The sequence below is a fragment of the Lithobates pipiens genome, unplaced genomic scaffold (assembly GCF_037356315.1).
Source record: "Lithobates pipiens isolate NorthernLeopardFrog02 unplaced genomic scaffold, aLitPip1_a1.2 Scaffold_16, whole genome shotgun sequence".
NCBI classification, from domain to species: Eukaryota; Metazoa; Chordata; class Amphibia; order Anura; family Ranidae; genus Lithobates; species Lithobates pipiens.
The window spans coordinates 414013503-414031534 of record NW_027507748.1 but is presented as its reverse complement, the minus strand read 5'-3'; positions in this window follow the sequence as shown (position 1 = coordinate 414031534).

Sequence of the window (18032 nt, the reverse complement as noted above, 5' to 3'; positions counted from 1 at the left end):
GTATAGAAAAAAAAACACAATAGAATGAATATAACTATCTCCCTATTCTAATCTTTCTAATGTATTCCTTTATATTCTATTCGAATTTGAATTGATTCTATTTGCATTTTGGGAAATTATTATATTCTTTCTATTCTATTATATTGTCTTTAATTGAATTCTTTTTCTATTTGTTTATTCCATTCTATTATTTTCTACTCTATTTTATTTTTATTCTATTTTATTCTTTTCTATACAATGTTGTTCTATTCAAAATTTGAAAACATTTTGAAAATGATTCGAATTTGAAAGCGATTCAAATTCCTTCCCACATTTTTCTTTGTTATTTCAGATTCGATTAAATTCAATAATATTGGAATTTGGAAATTTTTAAATCATCACAGGCAGTCTGTTTATTTGGTTAGTGCACATGTCCATACATGCTGTGCAGGTGATCATAAATTCAACACAAAGCTTCCATCAAATTTGTGTGCTTCTCTAATAAAAAATCTGAAGTGCCCTCCTCTGGTCAAGCTATACGTTCACCTCCCGGGGGAGAACCTGTCAGGGGTCTGGACTCGCCTTCCCCTTAAGGGTATAAATCCAGTGGTCCGCAACTTCCTGGACTCTTGTTCCCTTAGATGGTATACCTCATTCACATGTATTATATGAGCAAGAGAAAACTAACATAATGTTTAACTGTGTAAAAAGGTGATCTTTATTCAAATAAACATTGCACTCACATTTGAAGGTGCACTATCTCTGGTGCACACAGTTGGCTCTCTAGGTACAGTTGGGGTGTAAGCTCCAATTCAGTTCACTTAAACATTCGCAGACCCTGTAGTCCCCAGTGGCTAGCTGTTTGCTTCCTAATAGTGTGCAATGACATCACGGGCTCCGTCCGACACATTTTGTCACTAATCATGTGACTTCTTCAAGATAGAATAGAGAGAGGGGTAGCCCTGAGACCAGTGGGCTAGCATTATCACCCCTTTCTTAACTGGTGATCTACAAAAGACCTACTTTGACCTACCAAAAGAGGACATCAAGAATTATGAGTGAGTGAAGGTGATTAACCTGGCCCACCTTGGGGTGACTATCATTGTAAAGGTCCAGAGGGTACACCACTGGAAATACCACCCTGAACGCCCACCATAGTACCAGATGCATGGCTTGGAGCAGCTGGTGAAGAAATGGCTGCAACCAGAGAGGTTCATGGGCCCTTAAATGGTGGTATGCGGCATGCTGGAACAATACCTGAGGTTCCTGCTAGATGACCTGCAGTGCTGGGTGAGTTATGGAGACACCAAAACAGCGGGTCAGCTGGTAGAGATGTTTGAAAGGTACATAGTGGTGGGGGACATGCTTGGGTCTTCCAAGAGCTTGGAACCCACACCAAGGACAGTAAGGCCATCTCCAGCACCTAGAAAGGAAGTCCTGCCAGACCCTGGAACCCACATCTCTGCTTCATCTTCGGATCCGTATAGGTCTTCCCTGTTAAGATAATGAGGGACATACACGTCAAGAGGAGACCATAAAGTGTGGGGCCAACAGAAGAACCTCTTTTATGTTCAAAGAGCGTGCATCACACATTTTGACCTGGCTGAAGAGCGGATTAAGTGGGAAGTGTGGGTGAACCACCTCCCTGCCAAAGCCCTACTAGCAGCCTGATAACGCTTGTCATAATGAATGCTATACAAAGTTCAGTGCAACCTACCTGTGCCTGTATTGTTAGTGCAACCCAATATTAACTAAAATACTACACCTTACTTGTTTATGTACCTATATATAAATGTGCCATACAATACAGTATTAGCAAGGAAAAAAAAACACTGTATAAATTCAACGCATTGACATGTGCCGTGTGCATAGTCCACATATTCTGTGATATAATAATCATATACAATCTAATAAGTCCTCATAAATCCATGTAGTAGTAAATCCATGTAGAAGTAAATATAATTCCACATGTTCGTGCCTGCGTGATAATTCCAACACTTTTTTCTTGATCAGCTCACCTTAAGAGTTTGACCTATGATATAAATAGGTCACATTGATCTATCCCCTTTATGGGGTCTCAACCGTCTCCTTTGGGTATCTCCAGATTTACCATCAACCCACCTCCCTTTTCCAGATCTTATTTTAGCCTCAGCGTTATAAAGCAACACCTCTCCAACAGCTCCTCGGCTTTAAGCGAAGTTTCATTAAAACCAGCAACTGAAGAGATTTTTCATTGTTTACTGCTTATCAGGAGGTCTAAAAAATAAATCCAATGTTCATAACCACCCTCTCATATTCTTTAGACTCAACTAAAAATAGGTAGATCAGAGGTGCTTGCATTTTTCTATCTGGATCCCTCAACCTTTTATTATTTTTACCAGTCATGCACACTTGTGGCCTATGAATTTTGTCTTTGTTTTTTTTAAATAGATATGGTCAGAAATCAATCAGCACAGAAAAAACATTTTGCCTCAACCTAGCTTTGCAGACATCCTGATTACAACAAAATGATCAAAGCAATAACCATCTAGTTAATTAAGCAAACTTATGAATAATAATATCAGATTAACATACAATGTATAACATATTTTTTAGGTATATTGCAATGTGTGAATTCTATTATTAGATGTCAGACAACTTTTTATAAAGTGCTCAAAAAACAGAAGCATGTCAATTGACATTTCCTCCTTTTTCTAAATAACTAACATCATTGTAGACTTAAAATTAGATTGTTACATAAGAAAATTAGTAACCACTACGTCAATCTGCCTCCCTTTACTACCCAAAAAGGAAAAGTTACAAAGATGCACAGATTTTATTTGAAATAAAAATTTGCCAAAGAGAAATACTTTTTAATGACCTGAAATAAAATGAAATGTATTCTTTTTGTTCTGCTAAAGCAATATGTCATTCGTAGGTATAAACAAAAATTGTATATCTGCGCAATTGGTGAATGAATAATATAAGAAAATGGCAGCTGGCACAATGTCCAAAAAAAAAAGAAGATTCAATATATATATATATATATATATATATATATATATATATATATATATATATGTTTTTTTCTGCCAATCAGAAACGCAAAACAGAAGTTTTTTTTTTCCTGCCTCTAAGCGTTGAGCTCAAAATATGCCTGCAATCATCCTAATGTGCATGGACACATAGGATAACATTGAGCTGCTTCTACAGGCAGAACACAAAACTCCTGTAGAAGCAAAGTTTTTTTTACGCCAGTGTGCATGGAGGCTAATGATAATCCACTTCATAAATACTGTATTTCTTTTTAACCAACAAATATATTCTTTGTTAATTTAAATGGAATGTATCAAGTAAATCTACTGGAGTCTGCTTGTCATTACTGAGATGTGACTCACAGTTGACTAAGGTCCTTTTCACACTTGTGTGACTTGAAAGTTGAGTGATTTTAACACGATTTTTGCCATGATTTTCCTGCGACTTTGACATGATTTTGATGCAACTTGAAGCAATGCCTGTGTAATTTGAGGTCTATGGAACTCAAGTCGCATCAAAGTCAGACCAAAGTAGTGCAGGGACTGCTTATGCCGCGTACACACGAGCGGACTTTTCAACATCCAAAGTCCGACGGACTGATTCCGTCAGACTATTCGATCGTGTGTGGGCTGCAACGGACTTTTGATTCACCAAAGTCTGACGGACTTTAGAATATGGAACATGCTTCAAATTTTTCCGACGGAACTCCGTCGGACCCAGTTCCGATGTAGAAGTCCGCTCGTCTGTATGCTGTTCCGACAGACCTAAAACGACGCATGCTCTGAAGCAAGTACGAGACGGAAGTGCTCGGTCTTGTAAAACTCCAGTTCGTATTGGAAGTAGCACATTCGTCATGCTGCAAATTCTGTGCTCGTTTAAATGCAGCGCATCTTCTTTATAATGCTAGAAGAACGAAGTCTTTATTTATAATGCTAGAAGAACGAAGTTGCTTTGCTGCTCATATTCACTCACAGTGTTCTTACAAAACACATTTCTGGCTTATTTCTCCTCATCTCATGAATGATCTTGTTTTTATTTTAAAGCCCCATCTCATTAATAATGTTTATTTATTTATTTTTATTTATTTTTTTGTTAGTCGTCTTTTTTTTATTGTTTCCTCCATATTTTCCGTATAATTCTTTACCAATTATTTTCTTGTGATCTCCATATTTAATTATTCTGTCAAGTTAACACCAAAAACCTTTTTTTTTTTTTGGTAGTCGTCTTTTTTTTATTTTTTCCTCCATATTTTCCGTATAATTCTTTACCAATTATTTTCTTGTGATCTCCATATTTAATTATTCTGTCAAGTTAACACCAAAAACCTTTATTTTTTTGTTGTGTTTTCATTACCACAATAACCTTTTTATTTTTATTCTGGTGACAAGTTACCACAATAACATTTTTATTTTTTTTGGAACCTCAAGGAGGTTAGTGTCCCTTGTTAATTTCACATTGTCTTTTAGAAATGTATTTGACCAAAAAACACATAGGCAATTATATTTTCCCCAAAAAATATCCATTTATTCTGGTTCAACCAAAAAAAAATGAAGGCAACACTGGAGAAACTTGTGACATTTGTGTAGCCTTTTGGCCCCAGGGCAAACATTAAACTCTGTGGAAAAGAAAATTCAAATATTGAGAAGTACAATATGGTCCCAGAATCCCAGACATCAAGAGCAGCAGCAGATGGTATATATGTCCCCAGGCTGTGGTACAACAGGCTGCGTCTTTGGTCAGACCAGAGTGAAGCCAGGTCATCACTTTTTTCTCTTCGCTCCACCCTTCACTGCACCCTTCCCTGCAGACTTCCCTGCAGCCTTCCTGAGAGGCTGTGTCTCCGGTGGTGTACTTGTGGCAGGAGGAGGAGGAGGAGGAGGAGAAGGAGGAACTTGATCCACAATATCGCTGGTGGCAGTTAATTCGCCACTCAGCCCCTTCTGCAAGGCCAAGAAAATGAGTCTCTCACACTGGAGGCGTTGGCCCATCTCCAATTGCTGCAGACGGCTGGCTATGTAGCAGCCATAGGCCTCTTCAGCTTCAGGGGGACTCTTTAACACATTAGTAGCCTCTCGAATGAGGCGCAGGGATTCCTCCTGTGTTACTGTCATTTTCTTTGGCCTTTTTGCTGGAAGACGGAGGGGAGGACCTTGTGATTGTGTGAGTCTTCTACTGGGCCCAGCCACCTCCTGGCTGACAGTGGGCCCGGCCACCTCCTGGCTGACAGTGGGCCCAGCCTCCTCCTGCCTGCCACTTTTCACACCTTCCTCATGGCTGAGCTCATCCTGTGTATAAAAAAGGGACATCGTTTTAGTTTTTTGTTCATCAATCATAAACATTTTTCAGCTCCTGACTTCAAAATTCTGTTAATACATATAAAAGAGTATCATTATGACACCACTATTTCTTGTTTCTGCTGGTGACAAACATTTGTGGCGACTACTGTAAATTGATATGTCAAAATATTTGTTTTTTTAACATCAATAATAGCGTTTAAATTATAACATCTAGTTAACATCATTAATATTATGAATATCACTATTTATTGTAACAAACTACCTGGCTCCAGCTGGGTGCATCCGCTTCTTCCAGGATGGAAAGCTCAGGTTGCTCATCAGCCTCTGCTGAGGTGGAGGGAATGCTGCAGGGAAGGGTGGAGGGAAGGGTGGAGGGAAGAGTTGAAAGCGATTCCCTGGCTTTACTCTGTTCGCCAATAAACCGTAGTTTGTCAAAGTACCACAGCCTGGGTACATACACATCACCTGGTGCTGCTCCTGATGTGATGGATTTCTGGATTTTCTTATTCTCCTTTCGGTACATGTTTCTCAATATTTGAATTTTCTTTTCCACAAAGTCCACGTCTGCCTCTGGGATCCAAGTCTGCACAAATGTCACAAATTTCTCCAGTGTTGCCCTCCTTACTGGTTTATTATAATAATCAATGTGCTTGGAATGCCACTGATTTGTCAGCTCTTTGTATTTGTCAATAAATAGACTCAAAAATTCAGGATCCTTAAATTTCTGATTCATTTTTCTGAAAGACAATACACAAGCCAAAAACAATAATGTTAGCCCAGACTCTCCTAATCTTAGCCCAATATAGACCCCAATCTCTAAGCAGGATATGCCACTGATTTGGGGAATTTGTTTAAACTTACCTTCGTTTTGCTTGCTCCAAACTTCCGTTCCTATTTTCTCAAAAGAACATATGACATGTGCATTTTGTCGTTATATACAGTGCGCACGCATAGAACCATGCCTGCGCTGCCCGCCCATGACGTTCTTTTGGTCAAGTTTTTGTTTTCCCGCCCCTTTCTGCGCTCATAACGTACGTAAGAACGTACGACATGTGCATTTTGTCGTTATATACAGTGCGCACGCATAGAATTACGCCTGCGTTGCCGGCCCATGACGTTCTTTGGGTCAAGTTTTTGTTTTCCCGCCCTTTTCTGCGCACATAACGTAAGTAAGAACGTTCAACATGTGCATATTTTTGCGTAATATCCAGTGCGTACGCATAGAACTACGCCTGCGTTGCCCGCCCATGACGTTCTTTTGGTCAAGTTTTTGTTTTCCCGCCCTTTTCTGCGCACATAACGAACGTACGACATGTGCATTTTGGCGTAATATCCAGTGCGTACGCGTAGAACTACGCCTGCGTTGCCCGCCCATGACGTTTTTTTACAAGAATATTTCCCGCCCCCTTTTCTCTATGGTGCGCAGTAGGAGAAACATGGCGGAAACACAACAGGTGCTTGATATTAACGACTCCAGTAGTCACGAATCCCCGGAGCCACAAACGTCCCAATCCGGAAAGAGGAGATTTAAGGCCTCAAATATGGCATTTGAAGAGATGGTGGAGATGGTGGCAAACTTGCGAAGTAAGGATTATGATGGCAAGCATGGACCATACACCCATCCGAACTTGCGCAAGGCCAGAATCATGGCCAAAGTAGTTAAGACCCTGCACAATCGTTTTGGGGTACGACGGTCAAAAGACCAATTGAGGAAACGGTGGTCCGACCTTAAATTGAGGGAGCCGGATCAGTACAGAAGGATCAAGAAAGTTCTTAAAAAAAGTTAGTACTTGTCGTGTGTTCCTATTTTATGATTATTGCATACTGATCCATATGCTTTACCTTTGTACAATGTAAAAAATTGCTGCTTTCATGTTGGATACAGTAAAATAATCGTATCGTTATTAACAAACCCTCGTAAGTTGTTCGTGGCAAACCTCGTTTATGATACAGGGTTTAATCCTCATTTTTTTGCTGTGTAATTTTTAGGAACCAAAAAAAGATTAGGACATTGTGGTTTAGATGTGTTTCAAACTACAATGACTAGAAAAGAACATTCAGTGTAATTGAAGGAGAGGACACTTGGCAGCTGGGTAAAAACACATCTGCACTCATGAGCAAAAGTGTGGGACACCAGAGAACATTTATTAGGGTAAACCACACGGGGTTCCTTGGTATACTTGGGGGGGGGGGGTTTGGCATGTGTGAAACTTGGCACAAAAAGCTAATTATTGTAGTTTTTGGCAAAGTGAATTGATTTATCATGTCTTCACATTTTGCATCTCTTCATAAACCGACAATTGTACAACACTTCTAATCAAGGTTTCATCTTCCTAGTTCTGGCCTTAAATATCTGTGTGCTAAGTATACCTTTTTGTTTGTTAATTTCTCATAGGGGAGAAAAGACTCACAAAGCAGGATCCCAGGGACCGCCACCCTTGCCAGCATGAATGTGAGGTTAGCCCCATCCCCCCGTGGATGTGCATGTGGAGGAAGGAGAGGTGAAGGAAGGAGAGGAGATGGGCACCCCACCAGGTGAGTGTCTGACACCACAGCTTCAGGTAATCGATGTATACCTGCATATTTCAAAACACATGTTTTTACATCTATTTTAGGTGATGTTCTGGTTGTGGAAAGGGACACATTTCCAAGCACCAGTGCCCCCCTCCCCCCGAGGATGTGGAGGAAGGAGAGGTTGAGGAAGGAGAGGTGGAGGAAGTAAGGGAGATGGGCACCCCACCAGGTGAGTGTCTGACACCCCAGCTTGTTGAAATCCATGTATGACTGCATATTTTTTGACCCAATTTTTATCATCTATTGTAGGTGATGTTCTGGTTGTGGAAAGGGCCCTGTTTTCCAGTGACAGCGCACAAAGGCTGATTGGCCAGATAATGTGCTGGAATGGGGAAATAGATGCCATGCGAACTAGCCTGGATCTCATGAAGAATCGGATTGACAATATACAGCAGGAAATGAAGAACATGATCGATATTTTGGGGAGAATATAATCCGTTTCTCCATAATATCGATCATGTTCTTCATTTCCCTTGTTTTACTTAAAAGATTGTTACTTCCTAAATTATAAATATTGTGGCTGATTGTTGTTACATTTTTCATATTTTTTTAAGAAAAAGCAAACAAAAATTCAAAAAAATAAATAAAAAAAAATAACTTTTTTCAAATTCGAAAAAAAAGGAAAATAAAAAATGTTTTTCAAAGAAAGTTAAATTAACCCAAAAAATAAATATATATATAAATATTCAATGGCACATGTGAATGTGGCCAAATTAAAATTTTGAACAATCAACAATGTGTGGCGTATTCTTTCAATGCTCAATACCAGTTTGTGAAAAGTGATTTTGTGTATCCAGTGACAATGGGCCTTATTTAATTAATGAAAATGCACTTGGCACTACAAGTGCACTAGGATAACATAGGAGACAGCACAAACCAAAAGCAAGCAAGAAAACAAAATTCAGATTTGATGTTCTTTTATTATTTTACTGGTTTTAAAAATTAAAGATTCTGTGGCATCGCAATGGCCCCCCTACTGTTAAAAAAAGTGACATATCTTTGACGAACTTCACGGGCACTTTGGGGGGCCAAGCCAGTACGGCCAGTATCCAGGCCTGTCAGAGATTCTGGAACAAGTCCAGCCTCAGGCACTATTGTTGACAAATAATTGGTAGAGTTTTTATTTAAAAAGTTGTGCAAAATGCAGCACGTAAGTACTACATGGTTCAGTTTGTATTCAGCTAGGTTAATTGGAGTCAAAAAAACACAGAACCGGCTGGCCATTATTCCAAACGCATTTTCCACAACTCTTCTCGCTCTGGCCAGCCAGTAGTTGAAAACCCTCCTCTCCGGGGTGAGGGTTCTTTGGGGGAATGGCCTCATGACGTGGTCGTCCAGAGCGAAAGCTTCATCAGCTATGAAGACGAAGGGGAGTTCTTCAACATTCTCGGAATCAGGTGGCAATCCCAGTCCACCTGTCTGTAGACGGCGGTAGAACTCCGTCTGGGCGAAGACTCCTCCATCAGACATACGGCCATTCTTCCCCACGTCCACATACAGAAATTCATACTGTGCCGACGCCACCGCCATTAACACAATACTGTGAAACCCCTTGTAGTTATAATAGTATGACCCCGAATGGGGTGGTGGCACAATGTGGACGTGCTTCCCATCTATCGCACCACCGCAGTTCGGAAAGTCCCAACGGGTGGCAAAATGGGATGCCACAGTCTGCCATTCCTGTGGCGATGAAGGAAACTGGGGAGGCAAAGCAGAAAAAAAAAAAAGTACTTTTGCACATTAAACATTGTACATTACAACACAAAAACTTTATTTCCCGCTTCTGCCTAGTCATAGGACACCGATCGTCTGCTCCCTGTCATCGGGAGCAGTGATCAGGGTCAGGTCACTGCTAGCCCATCCCACAGACAGTTAATAAACACTCACCCAGAACACACTTTAAACCATTCCTCGGCCCCCTTGTGCTTAATAACACCTTCACTGCATGTGACATTTTTACAGTAATCAATACAATTTTTTACAGCATTGATCACTGTATTAATGACAATGGTCCCAAAAATGTATGGAAATTGGCCAATGTGTCCGCCATAATGTGGCAGTCACAAGAAAAAACAAAAAAAACGGTTAGCACCGCCATTACTATTTTCAAAAATGGCAAGATTTTAAAAATGCCAGCAAAATAGACCATATTTAGGATACGATAGAACTTTTGCACAAAACAATCAAGAAACGCTTATTGCGATTCATTTGAACAAATTTGTTTAATAAGAATACGTATCAGCATAAAATGATGTCCAAAAAAATCTGGGTGATGTATTTTTGGGGCTATATTTCTTAGAGCGAAAAGTGAAAAATAATGCATATTTGGAAAAATGCGTTTTGGTTTTGTTGGTGGTTAATCGCCAAAAATAAAAAAGCAGAGGTGATCAAAGACAACCAAATAAAACATCTATTTGTGCTAATAAAATGAAGATAATTTACTAGGAGGAGCCATGTTACAAGGACGCACAATTGTCAATTCAAACAACGCACTGCCAAATCACAAAAAAAAGTGCTGAAGGTCAGGAAGGGGGAAAATCATTCCAGGGTTGAAGTGGGTTAAAAATACAATATATAATTCAACATTAATTTAAGGACACACAGACTAGTTGGAATTATATTAAGTGTGGGGGGGGGGGGGGATCCAGTTAAAGGACACACAGACCATTTGGGATACTATTAAGGGGGGGGGGGATTCAGTTAAGGGGACACAGACCATTTGGAATAATATTTAAATGTTTGGTTTTAGGATAAAGCAATACAATGGAGCTGACAAAAGACATTTTAAGTGACTAGACTAGGTGGATATGGGCCTACCATAGCATGTTGGTGAGGTTTAATGAAGGCAAATATGCATGAAAGACAAAAAAGGAGCATTAAAAGATTACAGCATGCATGAGGACAAAGGGGACATTTACAGCATATTGCAATCATGGTAATTAGAGATTGAGGAAAGAAATACAAGACATTAGCAAACATTAAAGACAATAAAATGTGATGTTAAATGATAAATCTTACCTTAATATAGTCCTCCTGCAGGACCTGTATGATGGCAGAACAGGTCTCTGGAATAATGATCCCCAGAGCCTGGGGGGAGATGCCTGTCGAGAACTTGAGGTCCTGAAGGCTTCTCCCTGTCGCCAAGTAGCGCAACGTGGCGATGAGCCTCTGCTCCGGAGTGATGGCTTGCCGCATGCAGGTATCCTGCCTGCTGATATAAGGGGTCAGCAAAGCCAGCAGACGGTGAAAAACGGGGTCCGTTATCCGAAGATAATTCCTGAAATCATCAGGATTATTCTCCCGGATCTCACGAAGCAAAGGCATGTGCGAGAACTGGTCACGCTGGAGCAACCAATTCTTCGTCCATGAACTCCTCAACACCCCGTCCACGGACTGTTCTTGGGTTGAAGAATGAACTACAACACCAAGCACAAGCAAAGCACGAACTCGACGACGAGTACGTACACGCAACATGGCTTCAAAACGGTCGGCTTGTCAGAACGAACTTAACAGAAGTCACTGAAGAACAGCAAGGCCTGTGAAGAGCAAGCTGAAAGTCAGCGAGCGCAGTAGATCGCACTGCAAAATACAGAGACGAACTGACTACACGCACTAAAAAACAGATACAAACCTCACAAGTAGTGATGGACGAACTTCCGACGGGACGTTTCGCGAACGCGAAACGCGAACGGACACAAACGTTCGCGAAAACGACCGTTCGCCGCGGGCTCCATTGACTTCAATGGGAGGCGAATTTCGCAAACCTTTAGGTCGAATTTGCGGCCACGGGGTAATTATTAGGGGGTAGCACGTAGTCCCACCACCTGGACAATAGCATAATACATGTATGAGGTGAATTTGGGATCGATAACTACAAGCATTTTTTTTTTATTTGGGAAATTGTTCTGACAATTCAGGACTATGGAGCTAATGAAGGCAATGGAGGAGAGGGAAGGTCAGGGACCAGGGTAGGCAAACAAGAGGGTGCAGGAGATACAGAGCACTGACAGCAGCACCGTAATACAGAGCACTGACATCAGCACCGTGACATACAGCGCTGACAGCAGCTCCGTGACATACAGCGCTGACAGCAGCTCCGTGACATACAGCGCTGACAGCAGCTCCGTGACATACAGCGCTGACAGCAGCTCCGTGACATACAGCGCTGACAGCAGCTCCGTGACATACAGCGCTGACAGCAGCACCGTGACATACAGCGCTGACAGCAGCTCCGTGACATACAGCGCTGACAGCAGCTCCGTGACATACAGCGCTGACAGCAGCTCCGTGACATACAGCACTGACAGCAGCTCCGTGACATACAGCGCTGACAGCAGCTCCGTGACATACAGCGCTGACAGCAGCACCGTGACATACAGCGCTGACAGCAGCTCCGTGACATACAGCGCTGACAGCAGCTCCGTGACATACAGCGCTGACAGCAGCTCCGTGACATACAGCGCTGACAGCAGCTCCGTGACATACAGCGCTGACAGCAGCTCCGTGACATACAGCGCTGACAGCAGCTCCGTGACATACAGCGCTGACAGCAGCTCCGTGACATACAGCGCTGACAGCAGCTCCGTGACATACAGCGCTGACAGCAGCTCCGTGACATACAGCGCTGACAGCAGCTCCGTGACATACAGCGCTGACAGCAGCACCGTAAGCAGCCCCAGGAGGAAGTCAGCACAGCACAGGGATGGTGTGATCCCCTCATAATAAGAACCCCCAGGAGGAAGTCAGCACAGCACAGGGATGGTGGGAGCCCCTCATAATAAGAACACCCAGGAGGAAGTCAGCACAGCACAGGGATGGTGGGAACCCCTCATAATAAGCAGCCCCAGTAGAAATATGACACCGCTCAACCTCTTCAAAGAGGAGGGTAGGGGCATATAGTACGGTGTGCTTTTTTGGGTCAGGGAAGTGAGCCAAATGAATTAAGAAGGTCTGTGTGCTTGATTCCAAAAATTGTTTATAGACATATACATGGTCTACTGATCACATGTGTTGAATTCCTCCGAGATCCATGCCTCATTCATTTTTAGAAATGTGAGGTAGTTAACACTGTGGTGAGCTAGGCGAGTACGCTTATCGGTCACAATCCCCCCTGCTGCGCTGAACGTCCTTTCGGACAGGACACTGGATGAGGGGCAAGCCAACAGTTCGATTGCAAATTGGGCAAGCTCTGGCCAGAGGTCAAGCCTGCCCACCCAGTAGTCTAGGGGTTCATCACTCCTCAGAGCGTCCACATCGGCCGTTAACCCAATGTAGTCGGACACCTGACGGTCTAGGCGTTCCCTGATGCTGGATCCGGATGACACCTGTCGATGGGTCGGCTGAAAGAATGACCTCATATCCGAAGTCACCAACACATCTTCAAACCGGCCTCTTCTTGCAGGCGCTGTTGGATTGGTACCCGCAAATCCTTCTCTGGGAGTGGGAATTGCTCCTCTGCCAGCGCACGCAAAAGCAGAATGCAGCATTTCTCGAAGCAAGGCCTGGAAGTGCTGCATTCTGACAGCCCTCTGCGACGGCGGTAACATTTCCGCCATTTTGTGTTTGTACCGGGGGTCTAAGTACGTTGCCACCCAGTACTGGTCCTTGACCCTCATGCTTTTTATACGGGGGTCCCTATTAAAACACTGGAGCATGAAGGCCCCCATTTGCACTAAAGTGGAAGCGGTGTGGTGGCCTGGCTCCTGCTCATCATCCAGGATAATGTCGTCCTCTTCATTCTCCTCTCCCCATCCTCGCACAACAGGGATCCCAGAAAGGTTTAAAGCATGCTCTTCTTGCTCCTGCTCATCCGCCCCGGCACCATCCTCCTCTGACTCCTCATCAGACTCCTGTTGTTGACTTGTCTCAGATAGAGTAGCCCCCCCTGGGAATTCATCCAGCATTGCGACTTCCTCATCTTCCCGCTCCTGCTCCTCCACAGCCTGATCAATGACACGACGCAATGCACGCTCCAGAAAGAAGGCATAAGGTACCATGTCACTGATGGCGCCATGGCTGCGACTGACCAGTTTGGTGATCTCCTCAAATGGCCGCAGAAGTCTGCATGTGTCGCGCATGAGCAGCCACTGGCGCGGTGAAAAAAAACCCAGCTCCCCAGAACCGTTTCTTTCGCAGAGTTCATACAGGTAGACGTTAACTGCACGTTTCTGCTGGAGCAGCCTATCAAGCATATAGAAGGTTGAGTTCCATCGCGTCGGGCAATCGCAAATAAGACGTCTGACCGGCAGATGGTGTCGCCGCTGAATGTCAGCAAGGCGAGCCATGGCCGTGTAAGATCTTCTGAAATGGGCCGAGATTTTCCTTGCCTGCCGCAAGATGTCCTGGACCCCAGGGTATTTGACAAGGAATCGCTGCACGACCAAGTTTAAGACGTGTGCCATGCACGGCACGTGCGTGATTTTGCCCTGTTTCAATGCGCTAAGCAGATTGGCACCGTTGTCACACACCACTTTACCAACTGTCAAATTGAGCGGTGTTAGCCACTCATCTGCCTGTGAACGCAAAGCTGAAAGGAGTGCCGGGCCAGTGTGGCTCTTTGCTTCCAGGCACAACAGACGCAGCACGGCATGGCAACGTCTCACCTGGCATGTGGAATAGGTTCTGGGGAGCTTGGGCGGTGCAGTGGAAGAGACGCTAGCAGCGGAAAAGGAGGAGGCAGCTGAGGAGGAGAGGGAGGAGGATGGAGTAGGAGGAGGAGAAGAAGAGTCAGGCCTGCATGCAATCCGTGGCGGTAAAACCAAATCTACACGGGTGCCACGGGTTACATGCTTGACGGCCGTCAGAAGGTTCACCCAGTGGGCAGTAAAACTGATATACCTTCCCTGCCCGTGTTTGCTAGACCACGTGTCTGTGGTCAGATGTATCTTGGCACCGACACTGTGTGCCAGAGATACATTCACTTGCCGCTGAACATGGCCATATAGCTCTGGGATGCCCTTCTCTGAGAAATACTTCCTTCCTGGGACCTTCCATTGTGGTGTTCCAATGGCCACAAATTTGCGAAAGGCCTCCGAGTCCACCAGTTTATATGGCAGTAGTTGGCGGGCTATGAGTTCTGACAAGCCAGCCGCCAACCGTTGGGCAAGAGGGTTATCCGGCGTCATCATTTTTTTACGCTCAAACATTAGGCCCACGGAAGCCTGCCTTTTTGCAGAAAAATGTGAGCTTGGCGTGATGGAAGGTGGAGTGGAGGACAATTGTGAGGAGAGAGGAGAAGGAGAAGTAGAAGACGAGGCTGGACGGTGAGAGCCTGCAGTGTGGCTTTGTGTGTTCCGTTGCTCCCACTGGGCTCGGTGATGGCTGCTCATGTGCCTTCTTAAGGCGGTCGTCCCTAGGTGAGTATTGGGCTTACCGCGACTAACGCGTTGACTGCAAAGATTGCAGATGGCAACGCTATTGTCAGCAGCGGACACGTTAAAAAAAGCCCACACTGCGGAGCCATGTGCCGGTGTCCTGGGAGCGCCAGATGTGACCGTACATGGTCGATGACTCGCTCCTGATACATTTGCAGTCTGCTTTGTCCCTGCTGTGCAATGTAAGTCATTGCTGCTTCTCCTCCCTATCTGCTGGTCCATATCTCCCTCTGAACTCCCCTCCTCTTCCTCTCTTGTGGGCACCCACGTGACATCACTAGACACGTCATCATCAACGTCACCTTCCCCACCGCTATAAGTAGAGTAGGCAGCAACACCGGGGACCAACCTCCTCCTTGGGCTGATCTGGGTACTGGCGTCAGACTGCTGAGTAGCGCTTGTTGCTACCTCCTCTTCCTGATCCAATACCAAGAGTGGCTGCGCATCAGAAATGTCCTCTTGATATGGATCGGAAAATAATTCCAGTGACTCAAGCGGAAGGTATGTGGTGGTGGTGGTGGTGGTCGTGTTGTTGGTGGTAGTGTCTTTGGGGGTGCACATAGCAGAGAGTGAAGAAGAGGGTGCAGATCGAGAGGATGAGGAGGGTGCAGAAGAGTAAGGCTGAGCGAGCCACTCAACCAAGTCTGGTGCATCCTTTAAAGTAATTGAACGCACCTTCTGCAACTTCCCACTTTGGCTCAAGCCTGTTGCTCCTGCCCTACCCCTACCACCCCTGCGGAAGGGCCTGCCTCTTCCTCTGCATGTCATTTTTTAAATGACCCTGTGACAAAACTCTTAGTCCCTATACCGCTGAAGGACTGCTGCAGTATAGGTGAGCGGTCAGCAGTGGTGCACGTCAACCCTATCTATTGTGGACCTATAGCGGTCCTTACAGAACAGCAGACTGTACCGCACTCAAGCCTATGTACCGTAGCACCCTATACCAAGTTACCAGTCCTTATAAGAACTTTTGTGGACCAAGCAGGTTGTGTATTAGTGTTTAGCAGACTGTACGTCAGTCCCTATACCGCTGAAGGACTGCTGCAGTATAGGGCAGCGGTCAGCAGTGGTGCACGTCAACCCTATCTATTGTGGAATGATAGCGGTCCTTACAGAACAGCAGACTGTACCGCACTCAAGCCTATGTACCGTAGCACCCTATACCAAGTTACCAGTCCTTATAAGAACTTTTGTGGACCAAGCAGGTTGTGTATTAGTGTTTAGCAGACTGTACGTCAGTCCCTATACCGCTGAAGGACTGCTGCAGTATAGGGCAGCGGTCAGCAGTGGTGCACGTCAACCCTATCTATTGTGGACCGATAGCGGTCCTTACAGAACAGCAGACTGTACCGCACTCAAGCCTATGTACCGTAGCACCCTATACCAAGTTACCAGTCCTTATAAAAACTTTTGTGGACCAAGCAGGTTGTGTGTTAGTGTTTAGCAGACTGTGCGTCAGTCCCTATACCGCTGAAGGACTGCTGCAGTATAGGGCAGCGGTCAGCAGTAGTGCACGGCAACCCTATGTATTGTGGACCGATAGCGGTCCTTACAGAACAGCAGACTGTAACGCACTCAGGCCTATGTACCGTAGCACCCTATACCAAGTTACCAGTCCTTATAAGAACTTTTGTGGACCAAGCAGGTTGTGTGTTAGTGATTAGCAGACTGTACGTCAGTCCCTATACCAATGAAGGACTGCTGCAGTATAGGGCAGCGGTCAGCAGTAGTGCACGGCAACCCTATGTATTGTGGACCGATAGCGGTCCTTACAGAACAGCAGACTGTACTGCACTCAGGCCTATGTACCGTAGCACCCTATACCAAGTTACCAGTCCTTATAAAAACTTTTGTGGACCAAGCAGGTTGTGTGTTAGTGTTTAGCAGACTGTGCGTCAGTCCCTATACCGCTGAAGGACTGCTGCAGTATAGGGCAGCGGTCAGCAGTAGTGCACGGCAACCCTATGTATTGTGGACCGATAGCGGTCCTTACAGAACAGCAGACTGTAACGCACTCAGGCCTATGTACCGTAGCACCCTATACCAAGTTACCAGTCCTTATAAGAACTTTTGTGGACCAAGCAGGTTGTGTGTTAGTGATTAGCAGACTGTACGTCAGTCCCTATACCAATGAAGGACTGCTGCAGTATAGGGCAGCGGTCAGCAGTAGTGCACGGCAACCCTATGTATTGTGGACCGATAGCGGTCCTTACAGAACAGCAGACTGTAACGCACTCAGGCCTATGTACCGTAGCACCCTATACCAAGTTACCAGTCCTTATAAAAACTTTTGTGGACCAAGCAGGTTGTGTGTTAGTGTTTAGCAGACTGTGCGTCAGTCCCTATACCGCTGAAGGACTGCTGCAGTATAGGGCAGCGGTCAGCAGTAGTGCACGGCAACCCTATGTATTGTGGACCGATAGCGGTCCTTACAGAACAGCAGACTGTAACGCACTCAGGCCTATGTACCGTAGCACCCTATACCAAGTTACCAGTCCTTATAAGAACTTTTGTGGACCAAGCAGGTTGTGTGTTAGTGATTAGCAGACTGTACGTCAGTCCCTATACCAATGAAGGACTGCTGCAGTATAGGGCAGCGGTCAGCAGTAGTGCACGGCAACCCTATGTATTGTGGACCGATAGCGGTCCTTACAGAACAGCAGACTGTAACGCACTCAGGCCTATGTACCGTAGCACCCTATACCAAGTTACCAGTCCTTATAAGAACTTTTGTGGACCAAGCAGGTTGTGTGTTAGTGATTAGCAGACTGTACGTCAGTCCCTATACCAATGA